This window comes from Canis aureus, chromosome 19 (genome assembly GCF_053574225.1).
Source record: "Canis aureus isolate CA01 chromosome 19, VMU_Caureus_v.1.0, whole genome shotgun sequence".
NCBI lineage: Eukaryota > Metazoa > Chordata > Mammalia > Carnivora > Canidae > Canis > Canis aureus.
Window position 1 is genome coordinate 40,329,431 of NC_135629.1, and position 14,607 is coordinate 40,344,037.

Genomic DNA, 14,607 nt, shown 5'->3' on the forward strand with positions numbered 1-14,607 from the left:
AGAGGCAGAGACACAGGCAGAGGGAGAAGCAGGCTCCATGCACCGGGAGCCTGACGTGGGATTCGATCCCAGATCTCCAGGATCGCGCCCTGGGCCAAAGGCAGGCGCTAAACCGCTGCGCCACCCAGGGATCCCTCCAGTGCCAACTCTTAAGTCCACTGTAATCCTGGCTCTCCTTAGTAAAGCCACTGAGCTGTCAAAATAAATTAAAAAAGAAGAAAGAAAGAAGAAAGAAAGAAAGAAAGAAAGAAAGAAAGAAAGAAAGAAAGAAAGAAAGAGAAAGAAAGAAAGAAAAGAAAGAAAGAAAAAGAAAGAAGAAAGAAAAAGAAAGAAAGAAGAAAGAAAGAAAGAAAGAAAGAAAGAAAGAAAGAAAGAAAGAAAGAAAGAAAGAAAGAAAAAGGAAAAGAAACTTGGGACTCTATCTGCACTACCTATGGAGTCCTAGAAAGGATCAGGCCCCTGCCCTACAGTGGCCAGAACATCTTTGTATACCCGCTTAATAGAAGGGAATACCGAGACCTGGAGGGGCAGGGACCTGGACAGCCTTGTCTGGGATTCCAGACTAGAGCCCCCTTGAATGTTGAGGTGCAGCCTCAGATTGAGAGGAGAGGGGGACTGGCCTGAGGGTGATGAGGCATGCCATAGTCTGATTTAAAAATTTTTTTTTAAATTTTATTTATTTATGATAGTCACACAGAGAGAGAGAGAGGCAGAGACACAGGCAGAGGGAGAAGCAGGCTCCATGCACCGGGAGCCCGACATGGGATTCGATCCCGGGTCTCCAGGATCGCGCCCTCGGCCAAAGGCAGGCGCCAAACCGCTGCGCCACCCAGGGATCCCCTGATTTAAATTTTAAAAGGATTCCTTTGGCTCCTGGAGGGCCATAAAGCAAGCTGTGGGCATCCAGGAGAGGGAGGAAGGGACCCAGCTGGATCATAGGGGCGCTGCTGGCTGCCCTCAGACTCAGCCAGACTCCCCTCATCTTTTTTTTTTTTTAAGATTTTATTTATTCATTCATGAGAGACACAGAGAGAGAGAGAGCGAGGCAGAGACACAGGCAGAGGGAGAAGCAGGCTCCATGCAGGGAGCCTGACACAGGACTCTAGCCCGGGACTCCAGGACTGCACCCTGGGCCGAAGGCAGGTGCTCAACCGCTGAGCCACCCAGGCGTCCCAGCCCCTCATCTTTCCCTTGGGGCTCATCCACAGGTATGACCTGGGGTTTTGAGGTGGGAAGAGAGGCCTCCTTCCCTGTCCCATATACTCTCCACATGGGGTCTGGCTGGCTGGCCTCCCTGCCCCCCCTTCTCCTGAGACAGTGGTTGAAGCTTTAATCCAAAGACAAGTTTCTGCAAAGCTCATGTTTGCTGCCAGAAGGAGCAGGCACCATCCGAGATGGAGGGATAAAGAGGGTGGGACATGGAAGGGAGGGGGCAGGGCCTGTGGAGGCAGAGAGCCAAAACCCACACTCGGCTCCCAGCCCTGCAGGTCTCCAGTGTCTCCAGATTAATTCCAGGGACCTCGTCCTTGCCACCTAGAAGGATGCATTCCTGTGCCCACAGCACACCCGACACCTCCTATGTGCCACCTTTACCTCAGTCATGGCCACAGGAGAGAGTCCCAGGCATTTAACCTGGCCTAGGCCCCAACAGGTTCTGATTCCTGAGGATGCTGGTCAGGGGCACAGAGTGGTGCTGCCTCCTCAGAAGCAGGCAAGTGCCCTCCCCCTACCCACGCACCGCTGGGCTCCACACAATCCCTGAGTGGAAACTGAGGCATGCCCACGCGTTGTCCTCTCCCAAAGTACCTCCATTCTTGTCTTCTAGTGCTGCGTACCCCAGTTTCTTTCCCCCATGCCTCACTGTGGTCTTCCCACACCACCCTTACCACAGGCTGCCTTTTCTCCTGTCTTCCCTCTGTGCACCCAACTCCTGCCTAGGGGAGACGACGTACCTGGAGACGTGGGCGGTTGGAACCAGGAGGAAACCCCAAGTCTTCTTTCCTCACTCCCCCTGCCTCAGGCACCCATTCTGGGGGCAGAGCCAGGCTTGTGGGGAGGGCTGGGCTATGGCTCCCTGACCTATTCCCTTGAGGGCCAGGGCCCACAGACTACCCATCTCCACTTCCTTCCCTGAGCCTGGGCTATCTCAAGTATCCCCCTGCCCTCTCTGCAGCTGCCTCTGAGTACCCCCAAAATCAGTGCCTCCCAGCCAAGGACAGCTGTACCCCAGCCTGAGAGGGGTCTCGCTGCTTGGAGTGGCCCAAAGAAGGGATCTCAGGCAACAACCCAAAGCCCTGGGTCAATGCAGAGCCTCAGAAAGCCCTCATTTCCCAACCAGGGGTCCGGTTGGGCTCAGGCTAGGCTATGGAGGGCTCCTATTCCCTGGGCTGGGCGGGGTCAAGCAGGGCTGGCTGGGGCCCATTCTCTGGATAACACTGGCATTTCTTTTCTTTTTCTTTTTTTTTTTTTAAAGATTTTATTTATTTATTCATGAGAGACACAGAGAAAGAGAGAGGCAGAGACACAGGCAGAGGGAGAAGCAGGCTCCATGCAGGGAGCCCGATGTGGGACTCGATCCTGAGAACCCAGGATCATGCCCTGGGCTGAAGGCAGGAGCTAAACTGCTGAGCCACCCAGAGATCCCAACACTGGGCATTTCTTGCTGTAATTTTAGTCACCCAGAGAGGGGACCCAGTCCTGGACTGTTGGCTTGCTCAGGTCTTAGGCTCTGCAGCCTTATGGACACAAGGGGACCAGGCTGGGCTCCCATTATCCTGGGATGGGGACTTCCCTTCTGATGGGGAAGGGACTCTGGAGGAGGAGATAAGGCCTGGACTGGTGGGGGCACAAGGCATGAGAGCTCCTCCAGCCAGAGTTAGAAGAAGTTCTGATTGCTGTGGTGCCCAGATGGCCCAGTCAGTATAGCTCACCACTTGGAGTCGTGAGTTCAAGCCCCATGTTGGAGGTACGGTTTATTTTTAAATAAATAAATAAGAAATTCTGATGCTGAATTCTCCTGAGCACCACTGCTCCTCATCTGCTTCCCTGGACCCAGTGTCTTCTCACAATGGGGCTCATTGTGGGGGATAAATAGGGGCTCCCAGGAGAGCTGGGAGCCCACTCCCTCTGTCATTTGTTGATCAAGGGCACTACTCCCCACTCTGGCAGATGGGACCACAAACCCTAGGTTCTAGGTCCTGGACTCTAGAAGTCTCACCTGTACCCCGTGTTCTCCCCACAGGACTCCAGGATGCTGTTTTCGTATCTTCCCATGCCAGGGACCCCTCACCCCTCTATCAGGCCAGACCTGAGGCAAAGGCAGCACTTGGCAAATGCAGAGAACAAGGACCCTGAAGGTATCCCAGGGAAAGTGTGAGGCAGAACCAACAGAGCCTGCTTTGCCTGCCATGGGGCCCAGGCAGTCAGCCAGAGGGCCATCCTCTTAGCGCCTGGAAGCCACGTCCCACGGCAGGACCAGGCAGCTCCTTGGGCCCCTACGGGATTCCTGGAGGGCCATCTCCTTATCACACCCAGGACCATGTTGCTCTCAAGCCCTTGCCCAGGCTACTGTTCCACCAGGAATGTCTCTTTTTTTTTTTTTTTTTTTTTTTATTTATTCACGACAGACACACACACAGAGAGAGAGAGAGAGAGAGAGAGAGAGAGAGAGAGGCAGAAACACACAGGCAGAGGGAGAGGCAGGCTCATGTGGGACTCGATCCCGGGTCTCCAGGATCACACTCCCGGGCTGAAGGCGGCACTAAACCGATGAGCCACCCGGGCTGCCCAGGAATGTCTTTTTGATCTCCCTGGAGAGGTTGTCATGATCCTTCTGGCCTGGTTCAAGCGCTGTCTCCCACAAAAAGCCTCCCCTGTTTGTCCAGCTAGTCTGTTTTCTGAGCTTCCAGGGGAGAGCCTCTCCCTCTGCCTGTGTCTTGGTCAAATGTCATTCATTCATTCATTCATTCATTCTGCAGACATCATGTGTGCCCAAGCTTCGTGCTGAATACTAGGCCACAGGTGCTGATATCCTGCACATCTCATCTGCGTTCTGAGCCATGAACTTTCCAGAGGGTCTATGGAGTCTTCCCTGGGCTAAGGGTGCAGAGCTGGTTCTGGAGAAAATGGGCCAGACTACCATTGAACTCCTGCTTACTGGGTGAGGAAAAGCACCAGTGAGGAAGGCACCAACTTCTCATCCCCTCCCCTACTGCTGATTCTCTACTCCAGTTTGGCCTGAAATTTCAACAAAATTGACTACAAGGATTGGGAGGCTAGGCTTCTAGGCTTGGGGCTGAGGGGTAGGGGCTGCCTCGGGGACCTGATGGCACAGTCAGTGTTGGAGATTCAAGCTCCTGAGAGGCCCAGGCCCCACCCAGATCCCTACATCTTGGAAAAGCTCCATGAGGGCTGGGAGATGGATTCCAGGTGGGAAAGGGCCTGACATCTAGAGAAGCATGAGTCCTGCAGAAGCATGGAGGTCAGTGAGCTGCCTGGGCTAAGGCAGAAGCTGGGCGGCTCTGGCATTGTGGTCTGCACAACCCCCAGAGCTTCCGTGGATGTGCGACCATGGGCAGATGCAGTCAGGGCCACTGGGCTCTGATTTCACTGTGCCTCCTTCTACTTACTCAAGTGTCAGGGCCAGGAAGTCTAGAGTGCCAGATGTGTGCACACACATGCATGCATGGGAAGAAGGCCACTGGCTCCCCCAAGGACCCCTCAACTCCAAGTCTGGCTGCATGCAAGCGGCTCTCACTTGCCCCCATGCATTTACTCACCCACCCTCTGGGACTATGTTTCCTGTCTGGGACACAAGATCGAGTTGCTCCCTCTCCCCACTGAACCCCACCCAGGTGCTGGGAGGGTGAAACCAGCTACCAAGAGCAGATTGCTGGGAGCAGCATCTAATATGTAGGACACACTCTGCTTGTATCCTCTTTGTTGACTCACTGTGTCTCCCCAGTGGATGACAGGGAGAGCTGGGTGCCATCCCCAGGGGCATGAAGGCTTACCTGGATTGCTCTGCATGGGAGAGTAGGTCGGTGTTGGACTTTTCTTTTCTTTTTTTTTTAAGATTTTATTTATTTATTCACGAGAGACACACAGAGAGAAGCAGAGATACAGACAGAGAGAGAAGCAGGCTCCTTGCAGGGAGCCCAGTGTGGAACTAGATCCCTGGACCTGGGATCACGACCTGAACCAAAGGCAGATGCTCAACCACCAAGCCACCCAGGCATCCCAGTGTTTGCCTTTTCATCCAGGATAAGGGTCTGCTCAGGATGAGCCACCTTGACCCCATATCCTGCCACTGCCCCCGCTTGGCAGGAATCCAGTACCTGCATAGTGGCACCCACACTTAACCCTCACTGGAGCCTTCACCACAAAGGTGACCTCAATATCTTCCCTGGGAGAGGACCTGCATGCAGGTTGTCATGGGAATGCAGTGCTAGGAGAGCAGCCACCTGGAACTGCTGGATCACACCTCCTCAAACAGGCCTGCCTGTTCCAGCTTTGCCATGACCCCAGGGTCCAGCCCACAATTCCTCCAAACATTTATGAACTAGATGCTGTGGGAGTCAGCAAGGTGTTGAGGCTCTGGGTCAACAGGGGGTCTCCTGGTGGGTGTGGGGAAGGTAGGTAACCAGAGGGCTGGTAGGGTGACTCAGGGAAGGCCACCTAGAGGAGATGACACTGCCACTGACCTTCAATCTTTTTTCTTTTTAAGATTATTTATTTATTATTTATTCACGAGAGGCAGACTGGGAGAGAGAGAGGCAGAGACATAGGCAGAGGGAGAAGCAGACTCCTCACAGGGAACCCAATGCGGGACTCGATCCCAGGACCCCAGGATCAGGACCTGAGCCGAAGGCAGACACTCAACTGCTGAGCCACCCAGGAGTCCCTGCCACTGACCTTCAGAGAACCAATTAGAAAACTTACAGCTTGAAGGCTGAAGGGAAAACCTGGGCAGGAACCTGGAGGTTGACCTGCCAAGGTCTGTCCTAGAGGTCAGATGTGGAGCTGTCTGGAAGGGGACTCGCAGGTCAGAATTGACTAGAGGTGGGCATGGGGCAGGGGTGGGGGGCATGGGGAGCAGCAGTGGCCCACGAGCTCCATTTCTACCAATGCTTACAAGAGCCAGAGTGGCTGGGGCTGAGTTCAGCAAAGATGCAGAGGGAAGGGAGATGTGGGCCTTGGAGCAGTCCTTGGGGAGGCCCCAGCCAGATGAAGAGGCCAAGTGAGAAGACAGTGACCCCAGGGAACTGGTAAACTAGGCGGAGGGGGAAGCAGAGGGGCAAGGAGCCAAGACAATCCTCCTGCAAGGGGCTGGGGCAGGGGGCTCTTAGAGACCCCCAGCCTGCAGGGCCTTTGCTGCCTCTGAGCTCGATCTACTGGCAGATGGTGAGTTATCTTCCCCAATGGGATAGGTGGCCTCCTCTGGAGAACATGCTGCTTTCAGGAGGGTGGGGGGTTGGGAGGGCCTTGAGGCATCTAGGATGGCACAAGGCCTAGGATGTGTCCCTCACATACCTTCACCCTCCCCAGCTTCCTTGTGTCCTCCTCTACACACCTGGCTGCCACTCATGTACACCCACAACGACCCTTGGGCAGGAGCAGGGCCCACCAGCTTCCAAGGAACCATGGGCTATTCCTCAGAGACCCTCTCCTAGCATCCTGTTCACAAATGGTACAACCGAGGCCCAGAAGAGGGCCTGGCCCAGTTTCAGCCTTCCAGTGTCTCCATGGGCCTTCTTCCCAGGCCTCTGGAAATGAGAAATCCCAGAACAAAGAGTGGGCGCAGACTGCACAGTGGCTTTAAAGTACCTCTGGCAGTCCCAGCCCTGCCTTCCAGAGCCCCTAAACCTGCTCCATCCTCCTTGCCCCATCTTCTCCCCAAAGGCCCCCAGGCTTTCTGGGTGCTGCTCCTGGAGGATGCCAGGCTGCCTGCTTCTCTCTGTGAAGACCTTCCACCCCTGGCTTGCTCCCTGTGGGCTGGGGATGGGTCCTACAACAGTCCCTGACCATCCCTCTCCACCAGCTCCGCCTGGGGACTCCCAGTTTCATGGGTTATGGCTGCTCCAAGGGCTTCTCCCGGGAACAGATCTGCTGAACAGAATCAGGGAGAGATGGGGAGGGGTGAGGAGAGGGGATGAGATGGGGTGGCAGTGCAGGGGCCCTCAGAAGATGCTCAGCTTCGGTCTCCCCAGGGGCTGTCTGTGTTCTGGGTGTTGGGCAGGGCTCTGGGCCATCCTGCCCTCACCAGGTGTGGGGCTTCCGGCAGCTGAGAGGTCCCTTTGTCTCTTATCTTCTCTGCCTTGGTGGCTGTATCCAGATAAGCATCCTATTTGAGACTGAAATTCCAGCCTGGCTGCCGGGTCCCCCACCTAGGGGTCTGGGACCTGCCAGCTGCACTTTCCCCAGGACGCACCCAGAGCGCACAATCCATTTAAAGTCCCCCCAGCTGCACATTTTCCCCAGGACTCCCTCTCCCGTCTGTACACTTGGACCTGCACCCCTACTGCCCTGTTGGCCAAGAGGACACGTGCCTCACGAACGCGAACACACACACACACACACACACACACACACACACATCCTTCCCCTCCCCATTTTGTTGATAGTGGGCCATTTTGAGGCCCCTCCACTCCCCCCCCACGCCCCATTTCCACCCCACCTAGCTGGGGGTGGGGAGGTTTGTAGAGAGGCCCCCCACCTACCAGTGGGAGCCCAGCCCCTGACCTACCACCAGTGGGAGCTCAAAGACAAGGGCTGACCCCTGTGTGATCCCAAACACCGCCCCCGCCCCCAGGCAAGCCCCAGACACCCGTCCCGAGCTTCCTGGACCACCCCTCTCCGGGACTCCGTCTCCATCTCTAGCCCAGCGCAGCCTCCTTCTTCCCCGTCTCCCCCCTCCCCCCTCATTAAGCCTCCTAAACCCGCCAGCTCCCTGAAGCAGGAAATTGCATTCTGCCAAGATTAAATGGACTTGAACGCCCTGCCTCTGCCCGCAAGGGAGGGGAGCTGAAAGGAGCCAAGTTTGCCGAGGGTGGGGGCCGGGACACCGAATCCCAGGTTGGGGAGAAGGGATCCAGAAGGGTGGGGTGTTTCAGGACGGACCTCTGGGTGTCCCAGAGGTGTGCAGGGGAGAGGATTGGGTCTGTGGGGAGGCAGGGGCAGGAGGGCCCGCCTCCCCCTCTCCCACGGTGGGAGTGAGACGCCGGGAGAGGAAGCCGCCCTGTGGGGGTGGGGGCGTCCGATTAGGTAGGCGGGAGGGGTGGGGAATAGAAAGTGGGGGGGAGGGGCGTGAGGAACAGTGATTGGGAGGTGAGAGGGGACGCCTGTCAGGTTGAGAGCCGACCTACAGGAAATGGAAAATGAACTTTGGGGGATGCGCTCACTGCTTTTCTGGAGTCCCCAGAGGAAGGGGCTGGCAGCCTCACACCCCCCACCGGCCCAAGGTCTGGCAGCAAGGGTGCAGTCAGGTGGTCGGGAATCCCTGTGTGCCCTTGGGTCCATGCCCGCCGGGATGCACAGCCCCCACCCCTGCACTATCTGGAAGACCCCATCAGGAGACAGAGAGCAGGACAGTCCCTCCTGGGCAAAGATGCATTAAAGGTCGATACACCCCCGCCCCCAGCCCCAGGCAGCAGGCAAAGCAGAAGCTGAAACCTTCTGAGGTGTGTCCAGCACTGTTCACCCTATATCCACAGCAGGCCCCAAACCCCAGAGATGCGGGGGTTATCATTGCGGAACTCTGAGGCCCCAAGAGGCTGCTCCTCCACCCCAGGTCACAGGGCTGCCCACAGGCAGTGCCGGATGCCAGGCGAACGGGTGAGGGGTCCTGCGAGTCCCTCCTTTTCCCAGGTGGGCAGAGTGTGGACCTCACACAGGCAGCTCCTGCCCCCGGGCCCAGCCCAGCTCTGAGCTCTGACCGGCTGGGCCGAACGTGGGCAGGCAGCGGTCAGCCCTGGCACCGAGGGCTGGAGGTCCCTGTGGTCATCAGCCAGGCCCGAGGCCGCGGGCAGCTGTAGGAAGTCACTGGAGCTCCGGAGCGGGGCTGGGTGGGCTGCGTCCCTCCTACCACCCCTACCCCTGCTTCCACGGCTGTTTGTTCAGATGTTGGTACTCATTTCAGGCCACCGGAGCTGGACAGAGAGTTTCCCAGGAAGGAGGCTGGCTCTGTTCGGGTGGCTAGTAGAATAGGCTTTACCTGTCCAGATGTGGTAAATCGAGCCCTGTGCCCTTGGGAGGGGGCAGGTGTATGCCCAGTGAGTGCATCAGGGCTCATCCTGGCCGGCCTGTGCTGGCTGCAACAGGAGCTATGCTGCGCCTGCGGGGAAGGAACATGGCTGAGTCCAGATGAGGCCAGGATGGCAAGGCCCCCCCAAGGGCTCCAGGCTCTGTGCTCAGTCCGCTCCCCAGTGCTCTGGGCCTGAACTTTGCCTGGTCGTTCCCTGCTGGGTTCTCAGTCTCCAGTCAGATCAGTGGAGCCAGCTGCCAGTGAGATCTGAGTTGGCCCATCCTTCAGGTAGTTGACAGGCAGTGACCCAAGGTCCTGCCACTGCCTTGTGCTGGCTCCATACCTGGCTATCCTGTTGTGGACAAGCAGTGCCCATCCTGTTCCTCTCTGACCTCCCCTCCCCGAGACCTATCTTAGAGAAGGCCTATCAAGGCAGCTCTAGCCCCGAGGGGTGCTGCCTGGGTTCTGACCCCACCCACCCCCACCTCCCACCTCCCACCAGGCTGCAGACTGGAGACCCTCATCCAGGCCAGCTCAGCTCAGCGCCTTCTCCTCAAAGATACCCTAGGGCACACCTGGGTGGCTCAGCAGTTGGGCACCTGCCTTCAGCTCAGGTCGTGATCCTGGGATCCGCATCAGTCTCCCTGCATGGAGCCTGCTTCTCCCTCTGCCTATGTCTCTGCCTCTTTCTCTCTCTGTGTCTCTCATGAATAAATAAAATCTTAAAAAAAAAAAAAGAAGAAGAAGAAGATACCCTAGTCCCCCTGCCTTGGCATCCCATGGCCCCTGTGGCCTTAATCACAGGCCGAATTGCTCTTATCTGCTTTGTCTCCCTTGCCCATGGGATTCGGAGCTCTGGGAGGATGGACACCACATCTGTCTCACTCACACACGTGGTCCTCGGTTCCCAGCTGCACTGGGTAACCCCTCAGTCAACTGACTGACTACAAGGCACAGTACATTTCTAAGACTTTATGGCAAAATCATTCATTGCCTCGAATATGGAACAGCCTGTGTGCCCCTGTCTTTCTCAGCCCCTGGAGTTGGCTGGCAGGTGGAGAGGGGTATGGACATTAGCCAGACATATTTTCTATCTGCCCAGAGCTCAGAATCTTCCAGGAGGACAGGACTGGGATAAAGGAAGTAAGTACCATGCCCTTGGACCCCAGAGAAGCCAAGGAAGGGCTGTCAGAAAATCAGGAGAGGCTGGGTTGTTGGGGTCAGGAGTCAAGGGTGCTTCCTCCAGAGACTTCATAGCACTGTCATTGGGAGAGGGGAGTTGGAAGGGCTTCTTCAGCTTCCAACCTCCAGTCTGCTTAGCCAGCTGTGAGGATGAGCCTCGATGATACCTAGTGCCCCCTCTACTCTCAGCTTTGATCTGCTTCCTGCCCCATGGCTGGGTCACCTAAACAGCTGACAAGACAATTCACTTCCTCCATTCCTTAGCAACCACCCTTACATCCATTCCTACAGACTGTCAGACAGCCTCAGCTCCACGTAGACCAATTGGACGCTTCACTGCCCCACCAGGAGGCCTATTCAGCCCCACTGTCCCATTAACCAGGCCCACCTCTCCTGTCCTGGGATGAGGGCCTGCTCTGGCCATCTGAATGAGTGTCTCCATTCCAGGGCCCCCGTCCCCCCACGCTGTGCCCTGCGTTAGGAGGCATCGTCTCTTCCCCCGTCATCTGGCTCTCAGGGCTGTGCGGCTCAGGAGCTGTGGGATTTCAGATGAGTCTCCTGCTCTCTCTGGGCCTTTGGGGTCTCCCAGCTCTAGAGCAGGATGCCTACCCCATGGCTGGCAGGAGAACGAGGACATGCTTTCTGGGTTTGGGCTGGCATCTCCCACGGGCTATAAACAGTTGCTGGCATTTCCCCAGCTTCTCTTTTAAATGCCCTCTGGGGAGGCCGGTTTCTGAGCCCTGATTCCTGGTCCTGGAGCCCTAGGGACCCCTCTTGACTGAGGCAGAGCAATTTGGGGTTTCCTGATGTTCAGGGATCAGACTAGTCCTGGGATACCAGCAGTGCCATAGGAGGCTGCTCCTTACATGATGTGCGCACACGGGGTGTGGGGGACAGGGTGCTGGCTCTGACCCCAGAGGAGAGAAGGTGCCAAGAGTCTCCACAGTGCCCAGAATCTAGGCCATTAGGTGTCCCAGGATGAGGTGGTCTCTATTCCCATCCTGCTGACATTTGTCCTGCCCCAGCAGAAGGCTTGCCTCGGCCCTGTCTTAGCCTGCTGATCCTCTTCTTCTCTCCCGTACCCTTCTCTGACTCCAGGTGGGAGTCCAGGGTTGCAGGGTCCTGCCAGGGCCAGCAGACCTCCCTGCAAGGTCTGCCCAGCGGGCAGCACTCTAACTGATGCCAAGCCCCCATCAGTGAGGCCCACCAGCCAGCTACCTGCTGGAGCCCTGCTCCCTAGTACTTCAGCCTCGAGGTCTCAAGTGTGGAGACTGTAGTATGGTTCAGAGCCACAAATTGCTGGGGGGGGGAGAGAAGGGGCCTGTTCTTCCCTGTGTTCCATAATCCTGGGAAGGGTGGGGGCTGCAGAGAATAGGTGAGTGACAGGTGCCTACCAGCATGGAGAAAGGCTCAGGGACAGGGTGTTCCTGCCTAGGACATCCCCACTCTCACCTAGCCTTGGAGGGGCAGGGGTTAAAGAGCCCCTACTCTTTGGGCAGGTGCAGGGGTGGGGTGGGCTGGTGGCCACCACACTCCTCTGTCCTGTCCTCCCCAACCCTGGGCCCCATCACCTCTTTCCCAGAGGTCTCAGGTGTAACTTCTCCTCCCCCAGCCCTCCCACCAGCTGGCAGGAGAACAGAAAAGAGGTAACCATGCCTGCCGTGGAGATCCCTGTGGTTTTGTCTGGGCCAATGGAAACTATGGGGTTGGTGGGAATAATAACTCCTGAAAAGCGGCAAATACAGATTTTATTATCCGCACGTGGGGGGCCACATCCCCAGGTGTTCAGGCACTCATGGACTTTGTGAGGGTCTTGTGAGTCCTTGGTGGGAAGGGCAGCAGGAGCCCCTCCCTCAGGTGGAGTGGCCTTGGGCTGGGACTTTTTTAAAATATTTTTATATTTTTTATTTTTTGTGGGGGGACTTTTTTTTAAGACTTTAAAATTTTATTCATTTTTTAAAAAATTATTTATGAGAGAGAGAGAGAGAGAGAGAGAGGCAGAGATACAGGCAGAGGGAGAAGCAGGCTTCCTGCAAGGAGCCCGATGCCAGACTCAATCCTGGGATTCCAGAATCACCCCCTGAGCTGAAGGCAGACGCTCAACCATTGAGCCACCCAGGCATCCCTAAAATTTTATTCTTTTTTTTTTTTTTTTAATTTTATTCTTAAGTGGTCTCTATACCCAACATGGGGCTCAAACTCAGCCCCAAAATCAAGAGTCACACGCTCTACACAGACTGAGAAACTGAGCTTGCCAGGTCCCTCTGGGACTGCTGTTTAATAAAGGAGATTGGGGAAAAAAAAAAAAAGAAAGGAGATTGGGGAGTGGGGAGTGTCTGGGTGGTACAGCCCATTAAGCCTCTGACTGTTGGTGTCAGCTCAGGTCATAATCTCAGGGTCCTGAGAGTGCTCAGTGCAGAGTCTGCTTCAGACTCTCCTTCTCTCTCTGCCCTGCCCTCTGGTACTCTCTCTTTCTCTCTAAAATAAATAGTAAATAAATATTTTTAAATCATAAAGGAGATTGGGGAGGGCAATGCTTACCCAAAGGAACCTTCTTGTCCCTGGGAGTTTCCTGTCTTGGGTGAGGGAAGAGCGGGAGTGGGCAGGGCCTCAGACAGCCTGGACCTCAATCTTGGGGTTCTCTGTAGCCCACCAAGGTCAGATTGCCCATTTGTGCCTCCAGAAGTGTTGCTGCTATGGGGTCTTAGCCCTTGAGCCCAAGGGACAGGGAAGCTGGAAGTGATTTCCCTTCTACCTTGGCATCCCCGCTCCCCCATGGTCCCGCAGGCTTTTAGAACCAGGCCTGCAGCTGCTGGAGTTATCATGACACTTCGCATCCATCCTGGGGGAGCGGCCCCCCAAAATGACTGAGGGTATAAGAACAGGCCTAACAGAAGAGGGGAGATGGGGGTACACCTGCTACAGGGCTCTCTCCAACTGCTTTCTCCTTGAAAACTCTTCTTTTAGGGGCCCCTGGGTGGCTCAGTGGTTGAGCATCTGCCTTTGGCTCAGGGCGTAATCTCGGGGTCCTGGGATCCAGTCCTACATCAGGCTCCCTGCAGGGAGCCCATTCTCCCTCTGCCTGTGTCTCTGCCTCTCTCTCTCTCTCTCTCTCTGTGTGTCTCTCATGAATAAATAAATAAATCATATAAAAATAAATAAATAAATAAATAAATAAATAAATAAATCTTAAAAAAAAAAAGAAAAATATACAACTCTTCTTCTGGGGTACCCTCTCACCTGTGGGAGCACAAGTCTGCTAGAGACACAGGTCAAGGTATGAAAGAGTTACCAGCAGATGAGGTGAAGTCAGGCAGTGCATGGGGCTGGGAACCCCCTTATCTCCTAGATCCAGTCTACTCAGCTCAGGGGGCATTTACCTGTTCATCCTGGATTGTCAGCTTCTCCTCTCCTAGCCAGGAGGCAGGAGGGGGGCATGGAGGGGATGTTGGGTCTCATGAATTTACAATGACCAGACAAATGAAGCAGGTGCCTAGGGAGAGAGTTCCTTAGTAGGGAGGGGGAGGGACAGGTAGTGGACAGTATCTGCATCCCCTTCTCTCTATCTTTCTTTGATGCCCTCTGCTAAGCTCCTTAGCACCAGCATAGGGCATAAACAACATCTGTCCCCTATTGTCCTGGGGTCTGGGCCCTGGAGCCTTGAGATCCTTAGTGACATAGGTCCGGGAGGGTCTCTGCTGACCCTCACTGCTCCTACATAGACAAGTGGCCACATAGGCTGCACCCCCACCCAGGCCTCCCAGGTCTGCTGCCCTTTGCCTGCCCAGCCAGGCAAAGCCTTCTTCTCACTGCAGAGCTGGGCCTGGAGAGGGAATGGGGGAAGAGCCTGTCCTATTCTCTAGGGTCTAGTCTGGGTGGAGTAGTTGGGGAGGAAAGAGGCCTGAGTCTTCCCACCAGCCCCTCTGACCCTCCGCCTCTGGCTGGTGGCTGTAGCACCCCCCACCCCCGCCTCAACCCGACCTTCTAAGATTCAGAGAAGAAAAAAAGAAGAATGAGGTGTCTGAGGATGAGGATTGAGGGGTGGAAATTACCTCAACTGAATTTTAAAAACCCCTGGCTGGTTGCCATGGTAACAGAAAGGTGCATCCCATTGCCATGGTAACAGGCAAACACCGAGATCTGCTGCTGGGATTGGGGATTTGGGATGTGGCCGGAGGGGGTGG